This window comes from Bos indicus x Bos taurus, chromosome 18 (assembly GCF_003369695.1).
Source record: "Bos indicus x Bos taurus breed Angus x Brahman F1 hybrid chromosome 18, Bos_hybrid_MaternalHap_v2.0, whole genome shotgun sequence".
NCBI lineage: Eukaryota > Metazoa > Chordata > Mammalia > Artiodactyla > Bovidae > Bos > Bos indicus x Bos taurus.
Window position 1 is genome coordinate 47,663,405 of NC_040093.1, and position 14,376 is coordinate 47,677,780.

The 14,376-nt window shown below is 53.1% G+C and overlaps 1 protein-coding gene across 2 annotated transcripts in view; it reads left to right on the forward strand.

Annotated features, from left to right (window-relative positions):
- The window catches only part of ZNF423 (zinc finger protein 423), a 288,075-nt gene that overhangs the window by 115,180 nt on the left and 158,519 nt on the right, over positions 1-14,376 (forward strand). The window contains exon 1 of one of the 2 annotated variants that reach the window (XM_027513677.1): positions 1,026-1,187. The exons of the other annotated variant lie outside the window; for it this stretch is intronic. The gene's annotated coding sequence lies outside the window, so the exon portion shown is untranslated. Of the gene's footprint in view, positions 1-1,025; positions 1,188-14,376 lie in introns of those variants that run through there. 2 annotated transcript variants of the gene reach the window in all.

Sequence of the window (14,376 nt, forward strand, 5' to 3'; positions counted from 1 at the left end):
TTTGAGGAATGTCCATGCTGTTTTGTATCATATCTGTACCCGTTTACATTCCAACCAACAGTGTAGGAGGGTTCCCTTTTCTCCACACCCTCTCTAGCATCTCACTGCACACCAGGCTCTTGATGTCAGGACCCTGGGGTCCGACCAATTTCAAATTGTCATCCGGAGCTGCGTGTCCCTGGCCCTCCCCCTTCCGGTGACCTCTTTTCTCACTGATGAGGGCTGAGGAGTCAGTGTTGAGGGCCGAATCTTGAAAAATGAGCGTGGTGGGAATCCACGCTCACCCGTCCCAGCATGATGCTGATTTCCAGGGCCAGGATGAAGCTCTGGCCCAGCTCTGCTGGAAACCTGACCAAAGGCCGCAGAGGGAGGCGAAGGGAGGAAAATTGCTCCGTGACCTGGCTTTTTACAGCACTTGCGGGCCAGCCGGCCTTGGAGGATAATGGGCCGGCCCTGGAGGTGCTCGGAGCATAGAAAAGGGGGGCTTGTGTGGACTCAGCTGACGGCCACCCCCACTCTTGCCTCAACTCCTTGCCCCCTCCCTGCTTCTTCATTTTTTAACACGTCTTTCTCTGGGGTTGGGGCACCTTTCTGAGCGGCGGGGTTTTCCCTGGAGCTTGCAGCCGCTGTGGCTGGGCCAGTTTCTGGGGCCTGGTTTCCATTTGCTGAGCACTCCTTTCCGCAGACGGCACCCCACCCACCCCACCCAGGGCCTCTGAGGGGCTGTCCCCCACCCTGTCCTGGCAGCCCTGCGCTCCTCCTTTAACCCCAGCCTCAGGGACAAGCGCTTGAGCAGGACTGTCCCGGCCCCTCATCTCTAGAGGAATCCCAGGGCTGGCGGGAGAGTCAGAGCTTCCCCGGGTGCCCCTGGGGTCTGGGGCCCTCAACTGGGTCAGCATCTGGCCGAGTGGCCCAGCCTTTGGCCTGCTCTGTCTCCTCCCCCACTCCCTCCCCCAGGCCCTTCCTCTCCCCACTAGCTGGATTCCCCGCCAAGGCGGCGGGAGCAGCCACGCTGGGCCCATCCTTTCCCCGGCTGAGGCTGAGGGTGGGGATGAGTCCTGGGGCTGAGGTCACCAGCGGGGCAGTGGGAAGCGCTTTTCCAGCCCTCGCCTGCCCGGCCGCTGGGTGCCCAGAGCGGGGGCATCAAACAATTTATCCTGGGATGTCCCGGTGAGCAGGGGGGAGAGGTAAGTGGAGGGGCGGGGCTGGAGGGGGAGAATGGATAAAACAGGCTGGTGTCTGCACTGGAACGCCAAGAGTCCCCTTAGAGGCTCCTGGCTCCCTGGGAAGTTGAATGTCTGAACATTCGCTCAGAGTAGAATCTAACCCAGAAAGAAGGGAGCTGTTTTTCCTGGACTGGGGGAGAAAAGTGAGGGCCTCAGAGGCACTGGTGGCTGGGGTGTCAGATCTGTGTCGGGTCCTGCAGTGTGGGGGTGGAGGGTGGCCCTCTTGGGAGCACCCTGCTTTCTGGGTCTGGCACCGCTCTCACTTCCCCCCTGCCCTTCTCTGTGTCTGTCCGGTGGCCTCCGGGCTCCCCGTCTCTGCTGAGGAGGCTGGCCGGCATCCCCGCTGGTCTGCGTGCCCTTTGGGCCGGAGTGCTTGTGGGCCACTAGGCACCTTGGCTCCCGTCCCGTCCCAGGGCCTCACCTCTGCCCCACTTCCTGCCCTGGTTCCTGGCTGTCGGCTGGGAGGTGGCCGCATGCCGCCTTCTGGGCCTGACCTTGCCACCCACGAGGCCAGCGTGGCCTTGAGCTGTCACCTCCCAGGCATCGGTCTCCTCTTCCGTCATTGGGAGACTTGCCAAGAGGACACCGAGACAAGCCTCTGACTATGGATCACCGGACCGTGATTCCCGATGGATTGGCGTGGGGCCTGCCGGTGGGGCAGGGTGGGAGGGGGCCTCGGTGGTAAGCGAAGCGGCTGTTTCTTGTGGCCAGCCACTTGTTCTCCGTGGGAAGGAACCAGCGCATTTCTCTCTGTGTCGTAACCAAGCTACCGAAATGGCAAACTTGGGTTCTGCAGTTACACAGCGTTTTGGAAGCAAATTGATAGGGTAATGTGTTATTATTGGCTACTGGGTTAATAGCCGTTTTGGCAGGCGTGCCAATCCTGTGTGGCTTTGCTGGCGCGGGCGTAAGGATGGCATGGTGGGTAGAGGGGAATGGTGGGTGTGCGTGGCACCGAGTGGCAGGCCGGGGAGGACCTCAGGGGTGGATGCTCAGCCCTGATTAGCTGTTGCCACCGCCAAAACCAGAGAGGTTGAGAGACCAGCGTCGGGTCCCACAGTGAGTCGGTGCTCGAGTTGGACTGTGGGTCTCTGTGGGAAGGATAGCTTGGTCTGCGATCTCTGAAGGCAGAGAAGTGCCTTCGCTCTGAGCCTCGTGTTAGCATCCAGGAAGATGGAGGTTTGGAACATGCCCAAGGCAGCTCGGTCAGGATTCAGGGCTGTCGCACGTGCTAATGCCCGCTCCCGGAATGCGCTTCCTCCACGTCCCCTGGCTTGCTTGCTTGCTTGCTCCAGGTCTGTGCTCAAGTGTCACCGTGTCGTCGCCTGTCTGGAGCAGCACCCCACCCATTCCCTCATTCTCTGTCCTTACGCTGCTCCGTATTTTCTTTGTTGTGCCGCCTGACTTACTACAGTTGGATTTACTGCTGTATCGTCAGCCTCCTCTCATTCCACTGTAGGCGAGGACTGTTGTGCTCGCTACCCTGTCCCCGGAGCCTGGAACAGGGCTGCAGAGTAGACACTTGGTGACATTTGTTGAGGGAATAGATGCATGTAAATTACAATGTTGTTTTAAAAATGCCTGCCACGTGACAGGGGACCGATTCCGTCTCCTCTCAGAGGATGGTGGGAGTCGGGGATCCTGTTGTTCCTGTCCCCCAAGAGGTGGTCAGCAAGCCCTCTCTATGGGCTCGTGGTGACATCATTTCTTTTTGCTAAGGAAGCTCAGAAGGGAATGAGTTCCCCATCACTGGAAGGAACCAAACCTGGCAGAGGGCATGGAAGTGCCGGTGGGGAGTGAATTGCATCCCCCTGAGGGCCCTTCTGTGTTCGGGTTCTGTGATGGGCTCAGGGGTAGGACAGCAGGGTCCGCTGTCTCTATCACACGCAGTTAGCGGCTCCTACCCTGGGGTGGCGTGTGAGGATTTGGAAAATTGTAAAAAATGCTCATGGGAAGGGTAAACTAAGAGTGGGCGGTATGGCCCACCGTGGGTGGGGAGCCCTGCGGTTAACCAGGGGTCTGCCCAGCAGCCTCCGCTCTTGCTGCCTCCGATCTGGAAACGACACAGTGATACATTCACTGAGCATTATTTCCCGTGTGCCCGGCGCTGGGCCAGAGTTGCTTAACCTGGATTATCCGATTTAATCCTCACCACAGCCAGAGGAGGCAGAAGGTTTTCTGTGTCTACTTTCCCCCTTGGTGGGGCTTAGAGAGGTTCAGTAACAGATCCTAGGTCACCACAGCTGGTCAGGGGTGGAGCCGGGCTGGGAACCTAGCTCTCTGGCTCAAGAGCCGTCCTGGACAAGCTCCTGAGGCCCCTGGAACCAGGCTCCCTTGGCCAGTGTGTTTGCTGCCCCAGCACCTGGAGACAGCCTGGCACGGATGGAGTAGATGTCAGTAAGTATCCGGAGAAGGAATGAATGAATGCAAGGAGTGTCCTAAGATGAACAGGAAGTGATCAATTCCTGTTTGGGCAGGGGAAGGAGAAATGCAGGGCAGCGGTGGCCAAGAAGGTGTGATAGCCGCGTGTGCTTGGCTGGCCTGACTTCCTCCCAGAAAAACTTACAAGGGGGCCACTTGGCTGTGTGTACCTCGTGGGAGGGCACGCTCATTTGTGGGTGGTTAGTAGGGAGATTTGAGGTGAGTTTTGGAGACACACACACACACACACACACTCTCTCTCTGTGTGTCTCTCTCAGCCCCGGTGTGCTGTGTGCAAAGATACTCATTTCCCTAGTTTTACCAGACAAAAATGCAAACCTTTCAGCCCACCCCAGATCACACTGCTGAGGCTGTACCTTTAAGAGCTTGGACTCTTTGCTCATTATTTTATTAAATCTATTCATTTGTTCTGCTTAGTCTGAATAAATAGAAGGCCCGTACCCACCCACCTCTGACTCTTCCCTCCTGTCCATTCCCAGTGTCTCCTTGGTTTGAATGTGGCTTTTTCAGGGGCTCGGGCTGAGGCTGGGTCACTGAGCTCTGCCTCTGTCCCTGCCACCCTCTTTCCACCCTACATGTCCTTTCTTCCTCTCTGACAAATGAAGGCTGCACTGAAGACTGAACTAGTTGCATTCTGCCACAATATGTGAACACCCCCGGGACCTGGTGACACGGGACAGGCTCTGCAGGGTGACCCTCTGGGCTCAGGTGGCCAAGCAAGTGGTCAAGCTCATTAACCCCTCAGCTGCCAGCGGCAGCCTCTACCCACCAACCCCTGGGCCTCCATCAGATGGGGGCTTCCTCGAGTGGCTCCTGGCACCATCTTTGTGATTCGCTTTGTCATCCATCCATCCATCCATTCATTCTCTCATTTATGCCATGGATAGGAAGGCATTCTTTAGACCAAGCCCCGGGGCTTCAGTATTCCATCCCTCCATCCTTCCATCCCTTCATGCATCTTTCCATCCACCCAGTCATTCATGCCAGTTACCAACTGCTTCCTCTAGGACAAGACCTGAAATGTACCCTTTCATTCATTCACTCATTTATTCAATCATCCAGCATATAGGTATTGGCAGGTATCTTGTGGGGACTCCCAGGGATCCACAAATTTGGGGCTTCTCAGAGTTGTCTCTAGGCAGTTCTAAGGCAAGAGCACCTGTGGGGAGACCCTTACAGAATAACCCAAGAATAACATTCTTGGAAGACGGTGAACAAGGACAGCTGAAGTGCTGTTTAGATGGAATGTGAATGGAGGCGTAAGGAATACACAGCTTGTTCACAGCCCTGCACCCAGCACTGACGAATGACCTGGCTGAAACATTCATTTGTCCCTCGTTCACTCAGGGAAGATTCAGCAAATGTCAAGGACCTACTTTGTGCCCGGCACTGAGATGAGATGGTAGCCACCCCTGCTGGGGACAGTGGCCCCCAGCCGGCCATGAGCATAGCACCCTCACCCTCAGGTATGCTGAGCTGGGGGCAGTGTCTCCTCTTCCTAGACACCCTGTGGGCAGATGTCATGGGTGGCACATTGCGCCAAGGCTCCTGGATGATCCATCATTTTCAGTGGGTGGACTTTCTCGGCTTACCCTTTTACATTACATTGGCTTTCTTAGTCTCCTCTAAGGTGTGCGTGTTGGCGTGCAGGGTTTCCGGTGGGTCAGGCAGCCACATCCTCCAGGCTCTGCTGGATTCATTCTTGGGGCAAGTCCCTCCTTCAGACCTCAGGGTTCTCAGTGTCCCTGTGTGCACAATGGGTGGTGGCTGGGTGCCCCCAAAGGTCTATTTCAGCCTGTGGATCTCAGGTTTCTTATCTGTCAAATGTGTTTTTGGTAACAGTGTTGCTGCTGCTGCTGCTAAGTTGCTTCAGTCGTGTCCGACTCTGTGCGACCCCATAGATGGCAGCTCGCCAGGCTCCCCCGTTCCTGGGATTCTCCAGGCAAGAACACTGGAGTGGGTTGCCATTTCCTTCTCCAATGCATGAAAGTGAAAAGTGAAAGTGAAGTCGCTCAGTCGTGTCTGACTCTTAGCGACCCCCTGGACTGCAGCCCACCAGGCTCCTCCGTCCATGGGATTTTCCAGGCAAGAGTACTGGAGTGGGTCGCCAGTTTACATGTGGCTTAAAAGGATTAAGACATGCAAAACATTTATGCCTAATAATATAATTAAATAAAAAAGAGCCTAGCATATAGTAAGTGCTCAGTAAATACAGTTAATGATGATTTTTCAAGTCTTTTTAGGACAGCAGTCACAATGCAGGGTAAGATGAGGACCTGGTTACAGCGTAAGGAGGTGGAGGCCATTCAGGCTGAGACAGCAAAGGTGGGGGCTGGGGGTAGGGTGCCCAGGGAAGGGTCAGTGATGCCGAGGAGACACCAGGGGATGACATGCCCCAGTGCCTGGGACATCAGTTGCCTTGTTGTCACTTGGAAGTCAAATCAGGGGACTGCCCCTGGCCACAGCTGCTCCAGGGGGGATCCCGTCATGCCAGCTCAGCCACGTAGGGCTCCTCCATGTCACTGTGGTCTGGGCCAGGTGACTGCCTCCCTTGCTGCTGCCTCTGCTTCTGCGACTTCCCCTTCCCCTTCCCCAGGCCTGCTAAGCTGCTCTAATCTCCTCCCTCTCTAGGCGGGGCTGGGGCGGCCTCAGTATCTAGGGCTGACAGCTAGGCAACAAAGCCCATAGTGGCAATTTTTCTGGAGGCTGGAACATGAAAATGCAGGGAAAATTGAAATTTTCTCTGCTGAGTCGTAGCTTTGGATGAGTATAAAGGGTGAGTAGGGCCCGCAGAGTGGCTGTGTTGCTGGCCCTGGCACATCGTGGGGGGATCCTCAGGTTCTTCCCCTGCCGGGCCAGCCCACCTCTTCTCCCCTGCCCACGTTTGGCCAGGCACTGTGCTGGGCACATAGCTCCAGTGTTCCCAACAAGCTCAGAGCCTGGAGAGGAGGAAGGGACACACCAAGCCCTGCAAGCCCTGCCCAAAGTGTAGGCCAGAGCAGGGGCTCACAACGGATGCCTGAGATACTTTGAGGGATTAGTAGCCCAATTCTAGACGGTTCAAGCAATTTCTCCTTTACTAAAAATTTTTTTTTGGCCATGCCATGCAGCATGCGGGATCTTAGTTCCCTGACCAGGGGTCAAACCTGCAACCCCTGCATCGAAAGTTTGGTGTCTTAACCACTGGGCCATCAGGGAAGTCCCATGGTTTGTGTAATTTAAAAACAAATTTATTGATTTAGACTGTGTTGGGTCTTAGCCAAGGTATGTGGGATCTTTGTTGCAACATGTGAGATCTTTTCTGTGGCGCGGTGCATGGGCTCAGTAGTCGCAGTGCACAGGCTTTGTTGCTCTGTGGTGTGTGGTATCTTAGTGGCCCGACTGGGGATCAAACCCATGTCTCCTGCATTGCAAGACAGATTCTCAACCACTGGTCCACCAGGGAAGTCCCAGTTCATGCAATTTTGATAAAGGTAATTATGTATGTCTTTTAATGGACTTTACAAAACATTATACCCATGATGATGGAGGTGAGGCCTCAGGCCCTGGGGCTCAGCACATCCACCGCAGCTGTGGCTAAACCGAGTTACGGGCTGTGATGTCCTCACCTGGAGTGCCTGCCATGGAGGCCCCTTTGGCTCCCCATCCCCAGGGTCCTCTTCTGTAAGGTGGGACCATGCTGTGACTGTCTGGCAGAATTGCTGCGGGGCACATTATGGGGCAGAGAGAGTGAGTGTTTTGGGGGAACCGCTGTCCCCCCAGCAGTGGGAGGCTCCTCAGTTCTCCAGGTGCTGGGGGCACCATCAAGTTGGGCCTTGGAGGGACTTGACTGAGCTGAAAAGCAGCAGATGCGGGCTTCAAGGTCAGACAGCGTTCCTGCCTTGTCCGTGGAGATCTGATCCCCTGAGCCAGAGGAACGCATCCCTTGCCAAGAGGTGTCTGAGCTGAAAATGAGGACATGACCTTGACATCCTCCCAGGGTTCTTGGGTGGGCATCTAGCCTGGGCTCTACGTGATGCTGCCTCCATGGTAGGGGGTGGGGTTGCCCACTCAGTTTCCTTCCCTGGCATCTGGTGATTCACACACACAGCATCTCAGGGTGATGAACAGCTCAGACTTTGAGGTCAGGTAATCCACATTCAAAGCCCAGCTTGGCCATTTCTAACCCATAAGATCTGGACGTGCTAATTAACCTCTGTAAGCCTCAGTTTTCTCATCTACAGAATGGGGACTGGCGCTAACTGGTCAGACGGTTGTGAATATTAAATGGGACAACATGTGGCAATTGAGCAAACAGGAAATGTCTAGTGCACAATAAATGTCATTTAATATCCATGTGTTGGAGGCACATATAAAATGTATATATAATATGAAATATACTTGTTAATCGTTTTTCTCCGTGTCTCTAAACTCTGGGTTAGAGGCTTCAAGTTTGAGGTTGGGGCTCCATGTGGTTTTCTCTGATACTGGGTTTTGTGAAAATTGTAATATGAATCTGGTCATTTTGTTCACATTCTTTACCCTCATGGAGCACTTCCTCTGTCCACACCTCCAGTGAGAAAGTCAAGGTACAAGCTGCATTCTATAGTTGAGGTGGGGAGAGCCTGGGGGCCAAAAGTTTGCCTCAAGGTCACCCAGCTGCTTGGGCTACAACCAGCCCCAGAACCTAGGTGCTGGTCAAGGCCCCGGGAGAGGACTAGGCCTGGTTTAGTTGCATTCTGCCTGGACCCAGGCCGACATGGGGGGAGGCGGTGGCTCCTGTGTGGGTGAGCTCTGATTCTCCCCGGGGGCCTCCCTTGGGGAGCCCCAAGACCTGCTGAACCTGGCTAAGGCCCCGCCCAGATGCCCTGCCCGTGACCTCCCCCAGCACCTGCCCTGCGTGCTGTGAGCTAGAGCTGAGCCCTGTCTCTGGGGACTAGGGGCAATGCCTGAGGTGGGGGGCTGCCGACTGGGCTGGGTGTGGCAGCGGGCTCCTAGGACTGCTGTTTCCGAACCTCGGCTCCCAGGCCCTACCTGGCACTGTCTCTCGTGTCTACTTCCTGGGACAGCTGGGCTGCAAAATCATTTTGGGGGCAGAGCCCAGGAGTGACCATGCAGACTTCAGCCTGCTGTTTCTGAGTTTCCCAGCGTCCACACTCACTTCTTTTTTTTTTTGATGTGGAGCATTTTAAAAGTCTGTTGAATCTGTTATACTCCTGCTTCTGTTTTATGTTTTGTGTTTTTGGCCACGAGCCATGTGGAATCTTAGCTTCCCAACCAGGGATCGAACTCACGTCCCCTGCATTGGAAGGTCAAGTCTTAACCACTGGACCACCAGGGAAGTCCCTTTAAGCTCACTTCTACACTGGGTGTCCCAGGCTTTATTCTGTTGAATCCCTCTGCCATGACTTTTGCAACACTTGAGTATCACTGGTGCTATGATTTACCTAGTAGTTTTAAGTCCTCTTTTCATACTTTAATTCATTTACTTAATTCTGCAAATGGAAAGTCAGTATCATTTGCTGTAAGTAGGCAGGAACCTTAAAAGTAAATTGAAAACAGACCCAAAGAAAAGCCTACGTTCAAGTTATTCCTGCCAGAAGTTGTGGCATTCTGAAAACCCTGAGCCTTGGGGTCTGTTCTTTCTTTGTTGGAACGTTAGAGAGAAATTAAAGACACAGCACCAAGTTGGAGGCCTTCTCCTCGGCCTGATGGTTGAAAAGGAATTGAAGGGGCACGGACTTTCTCACTTTGTGGATCAGTGTTAGGCTGCCCCTGAAATCATCATAGGTTCTAACCGTGGTGCACAGCCCATGTTTGAGGGAACACGGGTCGGCGGAGGGCCTCCTCCCCCAGCTTGAGTGCCCCCACCTCCCAGCATCTCTAGATGAGGAAATGGCACCCCCGTCTAGTACTCTTGCCGGGATAATCCCATGGACAGAGGAGCCTGGAGGGCTACAGTCCTTGGGGTCGCAGAGACAGACACGACTGAACACACACACATGTGCACACCTCCCAGCATGGCACCCCCTCCTGCTCATACGTCCCTGATTCTGCCCAGGAGTGAGCTGTCTGGCATCCACTGGCTTCCCCCAGGGCAGAGCTCCCTAGAGCCCCACAAATGAGCGTGAGCTGCTCCAGGCAGACATACCCACCCCCTCGCCTGGACGCATCGACCTACTGTCTCCTTAGGCCCAGATGAACCTCAAAATGTGTGCCTGACCATACCCATGAGGGAGACCACTACCCCCGCCCCCTGAGATTTGCTGGGAGGTGAGGGAGCTGAGTGCTGAGTAACAGGTTGGTTTAGGTGGCTGATAGAGGGACATCTTTGGTGAGCACCATGGCCTGAACAAGGGCTTGGAGGCTGGGCTGGGTGAGGCCTGCTCTCTGATGACAGGAGGTGGTTTTGATGGCTTTCTGGAGAAATAGGGAGTCATTCTAGGCTCCTCCCACTAACTGCTGTGAAACTCAGGGCCCTTCCCCTCTCTGAGTCTCAGATGTCTGCTCTGGAAAATGGGGAAATGATGGTGGGCACCATGTAGGATGGAGGTGGGCATTTAAGGAGATAAAGCTTATGAGGAGCTTGGCACTGTGCTTGGCACTCACGGAGGGCTCTGAGGTTGGTGGCTGCAGAGTGGGACTAGACCATGGGGAGTGGGAGGTGATACGAGCCTGAGGTTCAAAAACTGGCTCAGTGTGGCTGTGCCTCAGACCTGAAAGGACACAGGAGACACAGGTTCCACAAAACCTCAAAATACCAGTGATGTCAGATCCACAATTCAGGGTGAAAAGTGGCCTCATGGAAGTATCCCCAGGGTTGGGGAGGGGCACTGATGGTGGCAGAGGGAGTCAGGGAAGGCTTCCGGGAGTCAGTGTCTTGGAGGAGTACCTGCTGGGCATGCCTTGGTAGCAGTACGGGCTTCTGAAGGTGTTGCTCACTTACCTCCCCACAATGCAGAAAGAACAGCCTCCCCCTTTCAGAGCCTCCGCTCCAGATGCCACACGCTCTCTTCACTGAAGTTGGCAGAGGAGATGCCCAAATACTTCTCAGGAGCTTCGAGGACTTGCAGACTATAGCTCCGACATCTGCAGCTAAAACTTAGGAACGGGAAGAATGCTATCCAAATAAACTTAATCCTAATCAAAGGATTATTTTCTTACAGAAAAGCCTCACCTATACTTAATAGTTTTAAATTGTTCCGGGTACCAATTAGACTTTTAATTTTGCTGTTCCCTCCGGCGGCTGGAGGATGTGTGTGGTTTGCGTTTAATCAGAGTTGATTTTTTTTTTTTTTTTGCTGGTTCTGGGAGAGGGGAGGAGATGAGAAGACTGTTTCGGGGTTTCCTTCTGGTCCTACCAGGGCCCGGTCTAGGGGAGAGTTGCTGGGACCCTCGAGTTTGGGGCTGTCTGCTGGGGCAGTGTGGACATCTCCAGGGAGCAAACCAGAGTCCCCTTGTGCCTGCTTAGAGGCAGCTGGGAGTTTCTGCCTCTGCATTTCTGCCTGGAGAACACAACGCTAAGTTAAATGTATGGATTATCCAAAAATTTCTGCAGCAATAGGGTGAGTTATTATTGATTCACAGAGCACGACAAAACATCGCTGCATGAATTAGCAAACAGCTGTTTCTAATTTGAGTTTAGAACGGTACACAGAGGAACTTGTTTCTCTGTTCACTCCTTTCATTTATAATGAATTTTAATCACCGCTACAGGTGAGAAAAATGTAGAAACAAGCTTGTATCTTGTGGAAGAAACAAAGGAGAGACAGATGCTAACAGATTTCCAGTCTGTGATAAAAGGGATGTTTTGGTACACTTTACATGTAATTAGAGCGCAGCTGTTTCCAGTCCCAGGTCCACGAACACGGCCGAATGTGGGCTCCGCCGATCTCCAAAGGGAGTAAAGAAAAACAGTGATTCAACCCTGAAAGCATTTCGCTTTCTCTTGAGTTGAACAGAGAGCCCTTCGCTCCGGCCCCTGGCACTGTTGTTCTGTAAAGCCTGATGGAGGTGACTTCAGAGGTGCTGCCTCTGCGCCTGTGACCGTGGGAAGCCGGTGGGCTGAGGTTGGGGTGTGCAGGGAGCCCTGGCCAGGGGGCTGATGGGAAAGCCCTCCAGAGCCCCTCTGCTAGCTGCAAGTGCCCCATCTTTGGGGAGCCTCTGGTGGGGGAATATCAGGCCCTCCTTTCCTGGCAGGAGTTGATGGTGACACTCCTCCACATTAGCTAGTTTGATCATCGCCAGCTCTCGGGTGAGTTGATGAGCTCTGGCTTTCCCCCCCCCTGGTCTGTTTAATTTCTGCAATAAAACTCAAGCTCAATTGCATTTTCAATATCAGTGCTAAGTAAATTTATCTAAGGGATGGAGCAGCCAGGCAGGCTGTGTGTTCTGTGAGGTCAGAGGCTTCAAGGGGAAAGGCGCATGTCTCCTTTCTGCCCTGCATGTCCAGCGGTCCTTTGGGGATGGTGGGCCTAGTGGGTGAAGGGGGCAGGGATGTCCTGGGAGTCAGACCTCATTCCCCATCCCCTCCATCATGTGCCTGGAGACCCAGGTCCAAGTTCCAACAAGGCTGCTGATGCCCGAGCTTCTGTGTTTATATGACGAGAGGATTGGCTGGGTGCTCTTGAAGGCTTCTCTGCTCTCTGATGTCCTGGGATTGTAAATGCAAGGACCCAATGGGCCTCTATGCAGGTTGGGTGTCTTTTGCTTTGAAAACCACCTTCTGAGGTGGTAACTGCTGGTCCTTAACTTAGACCTTCCTGGTTGTTAAGCAGAACTCAGGAAAATGGGGCCGCTCACTGTCTTGTGCTATCCACACCCTCATGGCTATTGACTGTCTCTCTTCCCCGCCTCTCTCTCCATTTCTCTGCTCTGTGACCTTATGTTGAGCTGGGAGGGAGCCAATAGCCAGTGACTATTTTTATTTTATAGAACATTTCTCATATATGGGGGCATGCGTACGTGCTAAGTCGCTTTAGTCGTGTCCATCTCTTTGCGACCTTATGGACTGTAGCCTGCCAGGCTTCTCTGTCCATGGGATTCTCCAAGCAAGAATACTGGAGTGGATTGCCATGCCCTCCTCCAGGGGATCTTCCCGATCCAGGGATGGAACCTCCATCTCTTACATCTCCTGCACTGGCAGACAGGTTCTTTACCACTAGCATCACCTGGGAAGCCCTTCTTTTATATAATGTGTTACAAATATTCACTTATTTCCTCTGCATAGTAATTCTATAATTGGGACTGTTATTATTCCCATTTTACAGATGAGAAAACTGAGGCTGGTTTCTTCTTCTGTGAAACTGAGATTTATTAACTTGATGGAGCTGGGAATCTGAGGTTCTAAAGTCCAGCTGCTGGACTCAGCCACCAAGCAAACACAGGTGCCTTCAGGGCCAGGACACCTTGAGATGGGGAAGGGAGCCCTGTGGGTCTGGACAGACAACAGAGGAAGCGCATCTGGTTCTAAGTGGGAGCCACATTGCTGATCCATCATGGAGGCACCAGACGCAGGTCCCGTGCCTCCAGGTCTTTGCCCCTCCTTTTAGAAAACGTGGACGTGATTTAAAACACTCAAGTTCTTGATTTCTAACTGTTGGCATTTTTACATAATAACCGATGGCCAGGTGGTCCCCAGACTGTCTGGCAGGAGGACAGCCACGGTGGTCTCTGCCCCTCTGCTCAGGTGATCATTCTTCTCAGTCCAGCTGACTGAGTCCAGTCCCAGCCTTTTCATTTGCCATTGCTCTGTGACATCGGGAAGTGATCTAACCTCTCTGTTCTATTTTCTCATCCTTGGAGCTGACCTCACAACTCACAGTGTAAACGCAGATACTTTGTGAAAGAGGGATACAGGCTGGGTGGGAAGCTGGGTTCCCTCCGGGGTACCTGGGATTGTGGCACCCTGCTTACTTGTAATATGGGAATAACCACCGCCACCACCACCTCAGCCATGAAAAGCTGCTCCAGTGTCAGAGGGATAACGGGTGTGAAAATGCTGTGTAAAATTTTAAATGCCAGGCAGTTGATGGGATTTAGTTAATGAAAGTAGTACATGTTACATTGGTAATCTTGTTCTGTAGCCAACATTTACTGAATACTTAGCAGCATATGCACATTTTTTAAGGTAGACACTTAAAAAAATAAGGTAAATTGTTTTTTTTCTTTTAAATTATTTATGTGTTTTTATTTGGCTGTGCTGGGTCTTAGCTGTGGCACACACGGTCTTCAGTCTTAATTGCTGCATGGGGAATCTCTTAGTTGTGGGAGCTTCAGTTGTGACATTCAAACTCTTAGTTGCTGAGTATGGGAGTTAGTTCTCTGAGCAGGAATGGAACCTGGGCCCCCTGCATTGGGGACGTGGAGTCTTAGCTGCTGCAACACCAGGGAAGTCCCAAGGTAGACAGTATTATTGTCTCCATCCTCTGGATGAAGAAATAGGGGCTCAGAAAGGTGCAGAGATTTGTCTGTGATCACACAGCTAATGAGTGGCAACTTAGCCTAAGTGAGCCTGAACTCTCAAACCGTGGCTCTGCTGTCTCCCAATGGCTGGTATGTCCCTGATATTGACTGCGTCTCTTTAAAATAACGCCGGTGGTTTTGACTCCCCAGAAGATTTGTTAAGGGCCTGGATGGCAGTTATTTGTTGTCAGGTGGCATTTCAGCAGCTCCCAGAGACAGCTAGAAAAAGGCATGCAGAGCCATGGCTTTCGGTCTGTTGGGCGGT